This window comes from Stegostoma tigrinum, unplaced genomic scaffold (genome assembly GCF_030684315.1).
Source record: "Stegostoma tigrinum isolate sSteTig4 unplaced genomic scaffold, sSteTig4.hap1 scaffold_53, whole genome shotgun sequence".
In the NCBI taxonomy this organism is placed as follows: Eukaryota; Metazoa; Chordata; class Chondrichthyes; order Orectolobiformes; family Stegostomatidae; genus Stegostoma; species Stegostoma tigrinum.
This window is the reverse complement of record NW_026728461.1, coordinates 1016082-1030023: the sequence shown is the minus strand read 5'-3', so window position 1 is coordinate 1030023 and position 13942 is coordinate 1016082. Positions and strand designations below refer to the sequence as shown.

Sequence of the window (13942 nt, the reverse complement as noted above, 5' to 3'; positions counted from 1 at the left end):
CTAAGTCTTGCCTAATCGCATTATAATTGCCCTTCCCCCATCTATAACTCTTGCCCTGGAGCATATTCCTAACCCTTTCCATTGCTAAAGTAAACATAACCGAATTATGGTCACTCTCTCCAAAGTGCTCACCTACCACTAAATCAAACACCTGGCCTGGTTCATTACCAAGTACCAGATCCAGTGTGGCCTCCCCTCTTGTCGGCCCTTCAACATACTGAGTCAGGAAACCCTCCTGCACACATTGGACAAAAACTGATGCATCCAACATACTAGAGTTATCGCATTTCCAGTCAATGTTAGGGAAGTTAATGTCTGCCATAGCTAATCTCCCTGTTATTTTCACTCCTGCTCAGAATAGTTTTGCCAATCCTCTCCTCCACATCCCTGGAACTTTCCAGGGGCCTATAAAAAACTCCCAGCAGTGTGACCTCTCCTCTCCTGTTTCTGACCTCAGCCCATAACACCTCAGTAGACGAGTCCTCATCAAGAGTTCTTTCAGCCACCGTTGTACTGTCCTTGGCTAACAAAGCCACACCTCCCCCTCTTTTACCACCTTCCCTGTCCTTAATGAAAGATCTAAACCCTGGAGCTTACAACATCCATTCCTGACCCTGCTCTATCCATGTCTCCGAAACAGCCAAAACATCGAGGAGAATGACAGAGTAAAAGTTTCCATAAAATACAAGCTGTTGTTTTGCCTTACATTAGGAGAATCAGGAGTGGCCCATTTTTTCCCTCATCTCGGGATGAACACTCACCATCACTCACAGAGCTGATGAACAGCAGGAAAAATCTTCACCACTGACGACCTGCACTCACCTATCACCTTCCCACCTACCTTCCCCAGCCCCCACTCTGTTTATGTTTCAGTTCCCGTCCCCTCCCCCATTTCTGAAGAAGGGTCCTGAACCATCAACTTTCCTGCTCCTCTGATGGTGCCTGGCTCGCCGTGTTCCTCCAGCTCCACACTGTGTCATCCTTGACTCCAGCACCTGCAGCTATTGCTGTCTCCCTGTGAGCGATGTCAGCTTTGGTTCAATCCGAGCACGGGGCGGGGCTTGGAGTTCCCAATTGAAGCGGCCTACCCTCCAACCAATCAGAGCGAGTGAGATGTTTGTCTGTGTGAAAATCACGTGATCGCCCTTGTTCGGGGGCGCAAAATCTCTGCGACTGAAGGTCAGCTGCTTTCGGAAGGTACAGTACACGGGATAAAAAGGAAAGGAGCACAAACCGGGAGGGAAATAGTTTCGGTATTGACTGAGAGGTTTTAATTGCGGTCGATGCATGTCAGAAAACATACATTTTAACATGCCGGCCCCGTGTTTTGCAGCAAATGGAAGAATTGCTGCGGACCTGAGGTTGCGATAGGCAGAGGTGATTGCCACCATCTTTATTAGGGGCAATGATCTTTGGGACTCATGCCGGATCGCCATATTTATAGGTGGCAACCTGCAGCGGAACGCAAGCGCAGCCTTTCTTTTTGGGGGGGCGGGTATATAGAAGCGAAATGTGTTTTTTTTTCTCTGGACTTCTTCCCCAGACTGAGACGTGGCGTGTATTTCCTGGGAAGGACTTTTGACGCTGGCGAAGTACTGGCTTCAGGCAGTATAAATTGCTGCAGTTAAACGTTAGATACTTAGTGGAGGAGAAATGCCGAAAACGCGTTCAGAACTGCATGTTCAAAAACAGAGTTGGTGGAAAAGCTCAGTCGGCTTGGCAGCATCCGTGAATTTAAAAAATAACGTTTCGGATCCGCTAACCCTTGCTCAGAACTTCATGTTACCTGTTGCACTCTCACTTTCGGAAGTCCTGCTTTAAATATTATGATCTATTAAAGCATATCCGTTTGTCCAGTGTTCATATGATTGGGATCAAATCACTGAACGTGCTCTGAGTCCCCTTGTGCTCCCTGGTCAAATTTATTAATATCTGACTTCCTCCGTCTCGAATAATGGGTGTATTTTCCCTCTGCATCTTTCTGTGTCGGGGAGCAGGGTGATTTGAACAGGAGGATTTATACATGACTAACGGAAACCAAGAGAAATGTTTGCCTTTTCCAAACAATCTTGTGGTGTTTTCTGGATTTCTATCCAGGGCTGACAGTTATTTGTCTCTTATGGATTTGTTTTCCAGGGTATTAATTGAGAATAATTTGCAGACCAGGATCCCAATGCAAGTTCTCCATTTCGCAGAGTGATCAGGATCTGAGTATCATTGACACTTAAATGCGAAAGGGAAGAGGTTTAACCATTCTATCCATGGGAGAATATTCCTGGTAAGGTTGTAACTTGAAAGCAGAATATTCAAATTTTTGGTTTGATCACCCCTGGGATAAGTGTTGAGTTCTATACCCTGCAGCTGAGAAAGGAGATATTGGCCTGAGAGGGGCAGTTTTGTCCAAACAACACCTCGTCTCCTTGAAAGAACTGTCATATTTAGTCCCAATCGCCCACTTCATGATTTTAATCTATATATTCTTCATTCTTGAATATCTGCAAACTTCCTTTTAAAATTCCATATGGGCACAAATTCCAGCACCCCTTCAAGTGGAATCTTCCAGATCCTGACAACTCTATTGATCCTGAAACTGCTGAAGTCTGTGTTGAGTCCTGAGGGTTATAAATTACTGCATTTAACGTGAAGATGCTGTTCCCTGAGCTCCCATTGAGCTGAATTGAAACAGTATGGGAGGCTGAGATCAGAGTGGGTGTGAGCAGACAATGAAAATGAAAAGGCTGCACTGAGAGTGTTGCTTGGCTAAATGAGAGTGCTTTGGAGTTGGGTGAAACAGAAAGAAAGTGAAACTGAAAGATTGAGTGTGATGCTCAGTCTCAGTTTGGGCAGTTCAGAAAGTCTCACCGTCCTAACGGAAACAGTCAATTGATAATTGATACTGTAAAGAATTTTCTTACAGTTTTTAAAGTATATATTAGCTTATATAAAGTTAGCGACTTTTGATTTTATAATAGTAATGTTTGAAATGAAGGGGAAGGACCTAGCTTCATTAAATTCTCTTTAAGGCAGAAACTGGCTTAATCTGGAGAGAAGTCACAACAGAAGACCTCAGGTCTGTGGTGTCCTTGTCTAGCACAACAGAACATAGACCCTTGATGTTGTGTCGACCTGGGAAATCAAACTGAAGCCCATTTAACCCACACTATTCCATTATCATCCATATGTTTATCCAATGACCACTTAAATGCCCTTAAACTTGGCGAGTCTACTACTGTTGCAGGCAGGGCATTTCACGCCCTTACTACTCTGAGTAAAGAACCTACCTCTGACATCTGTCCTACAACTATCACCCCTCAATTTAAAGCTATGGCCCCTCGTGCTAGCCACCTCCATCCGAGGAAGAAGGATCTCAGTGTCCGCCCTATCTACTCCTCATATCAGCTTGTTTGTCTCTATTAGGTCACCTCTTAACCTTCTTCTAACGAAAACAGCCTCAAGTCCCTCAACTTTTCCTCAAAAGACCTTCCCTCAATACCAGGGAACATCCAGGTAAATCTCCTGTGCACCCTTTCCAATGCTTCCACGTCCTTCCTGTAATGTGGCGACCAGAGCCCCAAGTGTGGTCGCACCAGCGTTGTGTACAGCTGCAACATGACTTCATGGCTCTGAAACTCAATCCCTCTACCAATAAAACCTCACACACCATCCACCTTCTTAACAACCCTACCAACCTGGGTGGAAACTTTCAGGGATCTGTGCACACGGATCCTGAGATCTCTTTGCTCATCCACACTACCAAGAATCTTACCATTAGCCCAGTACTCTGTATTCCTGTCACTCCTTCCAAAGTGAATCACCTCACACTTTTCCGCGTTAAACTCCGGGATATTACCAGTGTCCCTATTGGCTATTTGTGCAGGAAGTGTATCCGTCTGCAGCTACTGGTTAGCTGTTTTTCAGAGCTGGAGCTGTGGGTGCAGTCAGTATGGAGCATTCATGATACTGAGAAGGTTGTGGTAGCATTCTCAACAGATTGGTCACAAGCAGGTGAAGATTACACAGACAGCAAGGGAATGGGTGGCCATCAGACAAGTAAAAGGCTCAGAAATGAAGTGCTCGAGTCCCTCGTGGTCATCGTCCTCAAACAAATATACTGTTTTTGGTACTGTTTGGTCGGGGGAGGGCTGGTGGTGGTGGGGTGGCCAATCGTGAAGCAGCATCAGTCAAGTTCATGGCACTTGGAGTGACTCTGCTGCAGAGAAGGGGAGGAAAATGATGAATATGACTGTAGAGACAGGGGATTCAATAGTAAGGGGCACAGAGAGACATGAATCCAGGATGGTATGTTGCCTCCCTGGTGCCAGGATCAGCGATGACATGGAGCAGCTTCAGGACATTCTGGAGTGGGAGGGTGAACATCCGATTGTACCAGTGACATAGGAGGACCTGAAAGCTGAAGATAGGAAGATAAGAGATACATTAAAATACAAGATCTCAAATGTAGTATTGTCAAGCTTACACCCATTGCCACATTGTGGTAGGGAGGAGTTTTGTGTTGTGTTCAGTTGTACAAGCGACCTTTATTCAGAGCTCTGTTACCGCATGTGTGGGAGAGGCCAGAGTCCACTCCAAACCTGGCTTTCACGTGAGGCCTAATTCCCCTCTTAAATACAGCTCAGATTGGAAGAGTGGGCAATGACACTCAAACTTTCCCTGGCTGATTGTAATATTTTTATTCCTTTTGCTAGATGTTGTTTACATGCAATATTGTTGTCATTGTTAGCCACACACCCCAAATCAATATATCCAATCCAGTAAGCAAACAATCATGGACAATACTATGTTCAGCCTTAAACCCTCCCATAATCTCCTGAGGTTAGCTAGAAAATGACTTCATCTGTCTTTGGGACCTTACAATGCTTTTGACAGTTATATTCCTCCTCAGACATTTGCCAGCTGCACCATGTTTTTTGCCAAAAACCAAAATAGTAGCTTATCACTGAGAACTTTTCCAAATTCTCTACTAACTGTAGTGTGGATTGTTAGAAATTGTGATAAAGTCTTTTAAACTCAACTCTGATATAAAGTAACTACAATTTTGTAATACAGTTGAAAATTGTGGAAAAATCCCTCTCTCACTTCAGCTTAAGAGACCAAACAAACAGTGTTTCTGACTTGCTGTTGCAGTTTACAATCCCAACGATTTGCATGCTGCAAATGATTTTTAAATTGAAGTTTCATTTTCTACTCTAAGTGCTTTCCATTATTACTTTCTTGTTTTAATAAAAAGCATCTATTCAAATTCCACTGAGGATGAAATTCAGTCACTTTAGAGCTTTACCAAGCCATTAAACAAAACTTGTTTAGATTTCACAAATAACTAAGGCACTAATCATGTCTTCACTTCGGATTTTGCAATCTATCTTTGTCACTCTTCCATTGATCTTTGCATGTAAGAATTTATTCAAATTATCCATATCTACATTTCAATTGTTTTATCTCTCTGCAGCCCTGACTTCTCTCTTTATAACCTTTCTTTGCCCCTTCCTATGTTGTTGGTCTTTTAGAGGTTGTGTTTACACCATTTATTGCTTTGCCTTCCATAATGATGCAGTGAGCTGCTTTTATTGCTGACAAACATTCGCTCAAGGAATTCAGCTAACCATTTCATGTTAATTGGTTGTTTGCATTTCTGGTTACAATTACCTAAACAGTTCAGAATGCTGTAGGATCAGACTTTTGCTTCTACTTTTTAATTAAGTAACAAACTTGTGATTGTGGCTGGACCAGGCCTTTAAAAACTGCCTCTTATTAAAATGCTTATGTGTTTTGAACTGCCTGTTTACAGAAACCCAAGTAAATTCCCTAATGTTCCTTCTTAACAGGACTCTTTTATGACCCCCACAGGACCTTTCGTGATCTAATCCAGTAACAGTGTGAGCTGCTACAATGCACGTGCTTGTGAAAGCGAGAATAAGAGGACAGATGAGATGAGTGCATGGCTGGAGATATAACTTAAAGCGTTTAGATTCCTGAGGCTTTGAGACTGTTTGTTTCTGGGGAAGGTGGGACATGCACAAGCTTGAACAATTGTCCTGGGCAGAGCTGGGACAGATATTCTTGTTGATGTTTTTGCTAGTTCCACTGGTGAGGATTTAAACTCGGATGACAGGGGAATGGGAACCAAAGTATAGCTTCAGTAGTAAGAGACTCAGATCAGCAAATGGGACGTGAAATTAGTTCATGATGTTGTCGGTGGCTGAAAGATTAAAAGAAAGAAGGATTAATCAAGATCAAATCTCTCTCATCATGCATCAGACCTGAGATCCCAGGAATTGGTCTGGTGAACCTTCTTTACGATCATTCAGTAGCCAGGGCATCCTTCCTTTGGAAAGGAGAACAAAGGTGCACACGACTCCAGGTGTGGTCTCACCAAGGCCCTTATAGAAAGATATCCCTCTTCCTGTACTCGAATCCTCTCACAATGAAGGGCAAAATATCATTTGCATTCTTCACTACTTGCTGCTGCCTGTTTCCTAAAAGAGAATAGGAGAGAAACACGGAACTAAATGGGGTCAGACACCGGGGTAACATTGTTGAACACACTGTCCCCATTGTATCAGTGCTGGTCATCAAGCACCTATTTAAGCTAGGCCCGTTTTCTGGCACTCGGTGTGTAACCTATATTATGGTGCAATGGATGATCATCTCAACACTTCTTCAAGATTGCAATGGTTCCTGCATCTATCACCATTTCAGATGCTGCCAGATCTGCTGTGGATCTCCATCTTTTTCTGTTTTTATTTCAGATTTCAGGTATTTTGCTGTGTATTCTCAGCCCTTCAGAAGCATCAGAGGGTATGGGGAGAAAACAGGAATTGGATTCATTTTCTGATGTATAAAATGCCTGCCCTTCATGTCTGTCCAAACTCTATCTCTTTTTTTTGTAGTTTTGGGCAAACGCTGACTGTTTCCCTTCCCTGAAGGACATTAAATGAACCAGTTCAGTTTTACTGATAATCCAGCAGTGGCCCTCGGTGTTGGATCCACAATTGACCAGATTAATTTCAGAGTTTCACAATCTTTGTGTGTATTCTTCTGGTTTCTCTCTCTCTACTTTTCTGTTTGAAATTTTGATTGCATTCAGAGAAATCAAACAAAACCACAACCAGATCTGACACTCAATCTGTTTGTCATAACCTAATTATCTCAGGATTTTGAACATTGAAGGAAGAAGCACTGTTCACCAGGGAGAAATGCGTATTGTCTGTGTGTCAAAGAGTCTGTGAAGATTCATCTGAAATGTCCAAACACCAGCGCAGTCACACTGGGGAGAGACTGTGGAAATGTGGGGATTGTGGGAAAGGATTTATTTACCCATCACACCAGAGAGAAATCATTCACCTGTTCTGTGTGTGGGAAAGGATTCACTCAGTCATCCTCTCTGCTGGAACACCAGCAAGTTCACACTGGGAAAAGACCATTCATCTGTTCTGAATGTGGGAAAGGATTCACTCGCAATTCCAAACTATTGGTACATCAGCGAGTTCACACTGGAGAGAAACCTTTCACCTGTTCTGAGTGTGGGAAGGGATTTACTCACTCATCCAACCTGCTGACACATCAGCGACTTCATACTGGAGAGAGACCATTCAGCTGTTCGGAGTGTGGAAAAGCATTCACTCAGACAGTTCACCTGCTGACACATCAGTGAATTCACACTGGAGAGAAACCGTTCACATGTTCCGAATGTGGGAAGGGATTTGCTCACTCAACCAACCTGCTGAGACACCAGCGAGTTCACTCTGGGGCCAGACCATTCACTTGTTCTATGTGTGGAAAGGGATTCACTCAATCATGCAAACTGTTAACACACCAGCAAGTTCACCACAACCACATTTGAAGGATTTTGCTTTTAAATCAAGGATTGAACTTGGATCTTTGGGCTGTTTGTACTGGTGTCATTAGTCCCTGCTCAAAACTTGATCTTCTCTTGGGAAATAAGGTAGGGCAGGTGACTGAGAGGTCAGTGGGAGAAATATTTTGGGGCCTATGATCATTGTTGTATTAGTTTTAAAATAGTTATGGAGAAGGATAGACTTGGTCTAAAAGTTAAAGTTTTCAATGGGACTAAGGCCAATTTTGACACTATTATGCCCCTTAAAAGCACAGTAAGACCGCCTATGTATGGGAATGCACAAGATGGATGACATGCAAAACAAGTATTTTACATCGGTATTTACTGTGGAAAAGAATATGAAAGCTAGAGAACTTAGAAATGAATGTGTATCTTGAAAAGTTCCATATTATAGAGGAGGTGGTGCTGGATGCCTTACAGAGCATAAAGGTGGATAAATCCCCAGGACTTCTTCAGGTGTATTCTCCAACTTTGCGGGAAGTTAGGCTTGCGATTGGGCCCCTTGCTCAGATATTTGCACCATTGACAGTCATAGGTGAGCTGTTAGGCTGGAGGTTGGCTATTCCAGTGCCATTGTTTAAGAAAGGTGGTAACATAAAGCCAGGGAACAATAAACTTTTGGTGAGCCTGATGTCAGTTATGTGTAAGTTGTTGGAGGGAAGTCTGAGGGATAGGATTTACATGTATTTGGAAAGCGTGGACTGAATGGGGATAGTCAACATGTCTTTGTCCATAGGAAATTATGTCTTGATTGAGTTTTTTTTGAAGAAGTTACAAAGAAAATTGATGGCAGACTGGTGGATGTTTTCGATATGGATTTCAGTAAGTAAAATTCCGCATGGTAGCCTGATTAACAAGGTGAGATCACATGGAATCCAGGGAGAGCTGGCCATTTGGAAAGGCCTTTGGCCTGCAGTATGCTGCAAGGATTGGTACTTAGTAACTATAACTCCTGCATTCACATCCAAATCATCTTTATAAATGACAGAAATGAGTGGACCCAGCTCTGATCCTTGCAGCACACCACTGGTCACACACCTCCAATCTACAAAGCAACCCTCCACCAGCACTCTGTCTTCTACCTTCAAGTCAGATCTGTTTCCAAATGACTGGTTCTCTCTGTATTCCATGTGATCTGACCTTGCTAATCAGTCTACCATGAGGAACCTTGTCAACTGCCTTACTGACATCCATATAGAACACATCCACTGCTTTGCCCTAATCAATCCTCTTTGTTCCTTCTTCAAAAAAAATCAAGTTAGTGAGACATGATTTCCTACACACACAGCCATGTTGCCTGTCCCGAATCAGTCCTTCCCTTTCCAAATATTTCAAGTACTATCCCTCAGGATTCCCTCCAATGACTTGCCCACCACTAATATCAGGCTCACTGGCCTATAGTTTCCTGGCTTTTCCTTAGCACCTTTCTTAAATAGTGGCATCACATTAGCCAACTTCTGATCCCTCATCTGTGGCTATCGATGATACAAATATCTCAGCAAGGGGCCCAACAATCTCTTGCCTAGTTTCCCTCCGAGTTCTCGGATACACCTGATCAGGTCCCAGGAATTTATCCACTTTTATGCGTTTTAAGCCGTTCAGCATCACTACCTCTGAAATATGGCTAATTTTCAAGATGTTGCTCTTTATTTCCCCACTGTCTATATCTTCCATATCCTTTTCTGTAGTAAATACTGATGCATAATACTTGTTTTATTATATTCCCCATTTCTTGCAATTCCACACAAAGGCGGCATTGCTGCTTTTTAAGGGGCCCTATTCTCTCCCTAGTTATCCTTTTGTTCTTAATCTATTTGTAGAATCCCTCTGGATTTTCCTTAATACTATTTGCCGAAGCTACCTCATGTCCCCTTTTTGCCCTCCTAATTTCCCTCTTAAGTATACCATTGTCATTATACTCTTATAAGGATTCACTCAATCTCTGCTGTCTATACCTGGCATGCCCTTCCTTCCTTTTTCTTGACCAAAACCTTGATTTCTCTAGTCATCCAGAATTCCCTACACCGACCAGCATTGTCCGTCACCCGAACAGGAACATACTGTCCCTGAACACTCATTATCTTTTTTTTTGAAGGCTTCCCACTTCTGAACCTTTCCGTTTTACCTGCAAATATCTGCCCCAATCAACTTTTGAAAGCTCTTGCGTACTACCATTAAAATTGGCCTTCCTCCAATATAGAACTTTAACTTTCAGACCCGGTCTACTCTGTTCCATCACTATTTTAAAACTAATAGTATTATGGTCACTGGCCCCAAAGTCCTCCCCCACTGATACCCTAGTCACCTGTCCTGCTTTATTTGCCAAGAGCAGGTCAAGTTTTGCTCTTTCTCGAGTCGATACATCGCATACTGAATCAGAACATTTTCCTGTACACTCTCAGCAAATTCCTCTCCATTCAAGCCTTTTACACTATGGAATTCCCAATCTGTTTGGAAAACTAAAATCCATTCCATAACCACCCTGTTATTCTTACAGATAACTGAGATCTTCTTTCAAAATTGTTTGTCAGATTCCTGCTGACTATTGGGAGGCATATAGTATAATCCCAATAAAGTGATCGTCCCTTTTCTTATTTCTAAGTTCCACCCAAATAACTTCCCTGGATGTGTTCTCAGCTATATCCTGCCTAAGTAAAGCCATAATGTTATCCTTGCTCAAAAATGCCGCTTTTCACTCCTGTCTTGCTTTGCTTCCCCTCCCGCTTTGACTTTCTATCGGATCTATATCTTGGAACATTAATCTGGCAGCCCTGTTCATCCTTGAGCCTTGTCTCTGTAATTGCAATGATAACCCAGTTCCATGTTTCCAACCTTGCCCTGAGTTCATCTGCCTTAGCTGTTAGGCCTCTGGCATTGAAATAAATGGTGTTTAATTTATTCGTCCTTTTGCATTAATCTCAATAACAAATACGTAACGGTAGGGTAGGTTTTGAAAATGATGACGTTTTATTGCTGTATATCAACACATTCACAGTGGGTAAAGACAATCCACCTGCACACTGTGAAAAAGGATTTCCTAGTTCATTAGGACTGGTTTTCATAGAATTCAGAGTATTCCGACAGTATGGAAACAGGCTGTTTGGCCCAAGAATTCACAGAAAACCTCAGAGCATGCCACTCAGACACATGTCCTGGTAACCCACCTAATCTACACATCCCTGAACACTCTGGGCAATTTAGCTTGGCGAATCCACCTAACCAACACATGGGAGGAAACCAGAACACCCAGAGGAAACCCACGCAGCCACAGGGAGAACATGCCAACAGCCACACACTCAGTTGCCCAAGGGTGGAATCAAGTCTGGGTCCCTGGCACTGTGAGGCAGCAGTGCTAACCGCTGAGCCACTGTGGATAACCACCAATGAGTTCCCAAGAATCTGTAGGAATTTTTTTTGTTGCTCCTATTATCTGTATCCAAGTCATGTTATCTGGGCATGTTTCTCATGATGTTTGAAAACACCACGTGTTTGGTTACCTAGTTGGGAGAAAAAAAACGATATAAGTTAACCTTTTATTAAAACTACTGTGCATTGAGTCTTCATCTCAAAAGCAGACTAGTTTATTTTGAAAGGCTGTCCATCTGCCCTAACTCCTCCATCCTCACCTCCAAGTGTGAGTAACCTAGGTTTTTACTTTTCACTCAATGACAGTCAGTACAGTTCATATGAGCAATTGGGAACAGGGTCATCCCATAATGCTTGAAACTTAGTGTACTAATGGTACACTATTACAATAATAACCATTACACTTCTTTTCTGAATCTTTTCAAGTTTTACAACACCCTTCCTTTAGCAGGAAGACTAGAATTACACACAGCAGTTACACCTCAACTGGAATGGGACCTGCATCCTTGTGGGAGGTGGGGGTGGGTTTCCAGTACTGTTGAGGGCCTTGTAAATAACTTAGCAGTGGGCTGAAATCCAGAGAGAATGTTCAAAATAATAACAAGGGCCAAAAAGAGAAGAAACGAGAGTCTGGAAGGCATTGTCACAGGCCAGGTTAAGGTATAAGGGAGTTTAAGGGTGAATGGTATTTAATGCTTGGAGTCAGGTGAATAAGGCGGATGATTTGAGGATACAAATTAATGGGGTCATAAAGACATTGCTGTCACTTGGACACGGTTAGCAGCTCAGTATTCCAGGATATAGGGCCTTCATGCAAGGCAGTGGAGTTGGTAAAGGAGGAGGAGATATTGTTATTTTGTTTAGGAAATCTATTACAGCAATAAGGAGGGGCGGCGTCTTTGAAAACTCCACAAATAAATAAGGAGGCAAATTTTGAGAAAGTGTAAAAATAGCAGGATTGAGGTAGCAGGAGCTTTCAACTTCCTCAACATTAATGTAGGCATCGTCGTGTGAAGGATTTATCAGAATTTTAAAAATACATCCAGGGCAGCATTTTTTTCAGCCACTAAGTAGAAGATGCAACAAGGAAGGGGAAGGTCCTGGACTTGACTTTCGGTTACAAAGTTGAGCAAGTGGTTGAAGTTTCAGTGGGATGGCATTTTGCAGGCAGTTATTATAACTTTTCGATTCAGGATTTGTATGGAAAAGGGCAAGGATGGGTCTGAAGTCCCAAACTGCTGAAGTTATGAAGAAAGTAAATGGAATTTTGGCCTTAATTGCGAGGTGTTGGTGTTTGAGGATAAGGACATCTTGTAACAACTGTATTGGATGTTGGTGAAGCCATACTGGTATATTATTTACAGTTTTGGTGCTTGTATTTAAGAAAGGATATACTGGTGTTGAATGCAGTACAAAGAGATTCGCTAAGCTGATTCATGGGATGAAAGGGTTAGCCTGTCAAGAATAGCTGGAGGAAGGGAATTTGCAGAGGGGAAATACCAAGTAATTAAACAGGTCGTGCTCAAAGTTGGGCTCATATTCACAACCCTGCACTTAAACAGCGTATGTTCGAACAACTGAGCTAACTTGGCCTCCCACAGTCAGTGTTCAAATCTTGCTTTATAAGGCGACGAATGGGTTTTTTCACTGACGCCACTGCAGTCCAAGGAAGTAAAAGGTATTTGCTTTAGAAAATCCCAAGGTTCCAATGTATTCTTCTCATTCACATTGCAACCCATTTTCGGTACTTGCTCCAGGATTTAACATTCAAAATTAATTTAGTGATGTTGTTTCCCTCATCTTTAAGCAGCCTGTATGACTCCAGTCACTCGGTTAAATGGTGAATAAATCTGTCTCAATAAACCAATTCTTTTCAGCTACAGTCTAAGAAATGTTCATTTATTTGCTGAGTCTCACACAACATGTTCTTTGTTCTATGTGTCAACAACTTTTGCCAATTCTCATGTTATGGACTGCATTTTTAGCCATTGGTTAAAAAGATTCGAAGGACCAGAGGTTTCTGGTGCAGTTGTATGACTTCCTACTAAGTGGTACAAAGAAATAAACAAGCTTAAAAGATGAGGAAGGAAATGTATTTTTAAGTGAAGACTGTTCAGTTACTGTGTGCTTGTTGCTTAAAATGGATGATTGAAGTCTTCACAGCGCAATGTTTAAACAGACAGACACCAAGACCTTGTGAGCAAGTATTTCAGGCATTTGACACATTGGACAATTTGTGTTTCTAAATTAAATCTCTGTCCAAAAAAAAGTGCTGGATAAATTCAGCGGGGCTCTCAGATAGTTATTGATAGCTGTTTCTGATTCAGGATTGGTACGGAAAAGGACAGAAATGGGTCTAAAGTCCTATGCTGGTGCTGCAAATGATAAAGAAAGAAAATAGAATTTTAACTTTAATTGCTACATAATTGTTAAAAATTGTAACAACTATGTAGGATGTTAGTGAAGCCATTCCTGTGGAGAGAGAAATAGTTCTAAGTTCTTGAAACTAACATGATTTCACTTGTCTCAGACCTACTATGTTTCTATAACACTTTCTGTTAAGAAAAGAACTTTTGGCTGTTTGAGAAGGGAAAAGCTTGAGAAGTGACCTGAGAGAAATTGGAGACTTTGCAGGGATTTGAGGCAAAATTGGTGTTGAGCTTGGGAACCCATCAGAGATTTAAGAAATGGTAATGCTGT

General features: G+C 42.2%; 1 long non-coding RNA gene across 2 annotated transcripts; it reads left to right on the top strand.

Annotated features, from left to right (window-relative positions):
• Positions 1-1131: 1131 nt before the first annotated feature.
• LOC132208764 (uncharacterized) lies at positions 1132-13124 on the top strand. 2 transcript variants are annotated; one of them, XR_009444911.1, is made up of 3 exons: positions 1132-1197; positions 2137-2278; positions 5866-13124. It is a non-coding gene; the product is annotated as an uncharacterized LOC132208764 (long non-coding RNA). The 2 variants fall into 2 exon arrangements; XR_009444912.1 differs by having other exon boundaries at positions 5844-13124.
• The last annotated feature ends 818 nt before the right edge of the window (positions 13125-13942 follow it).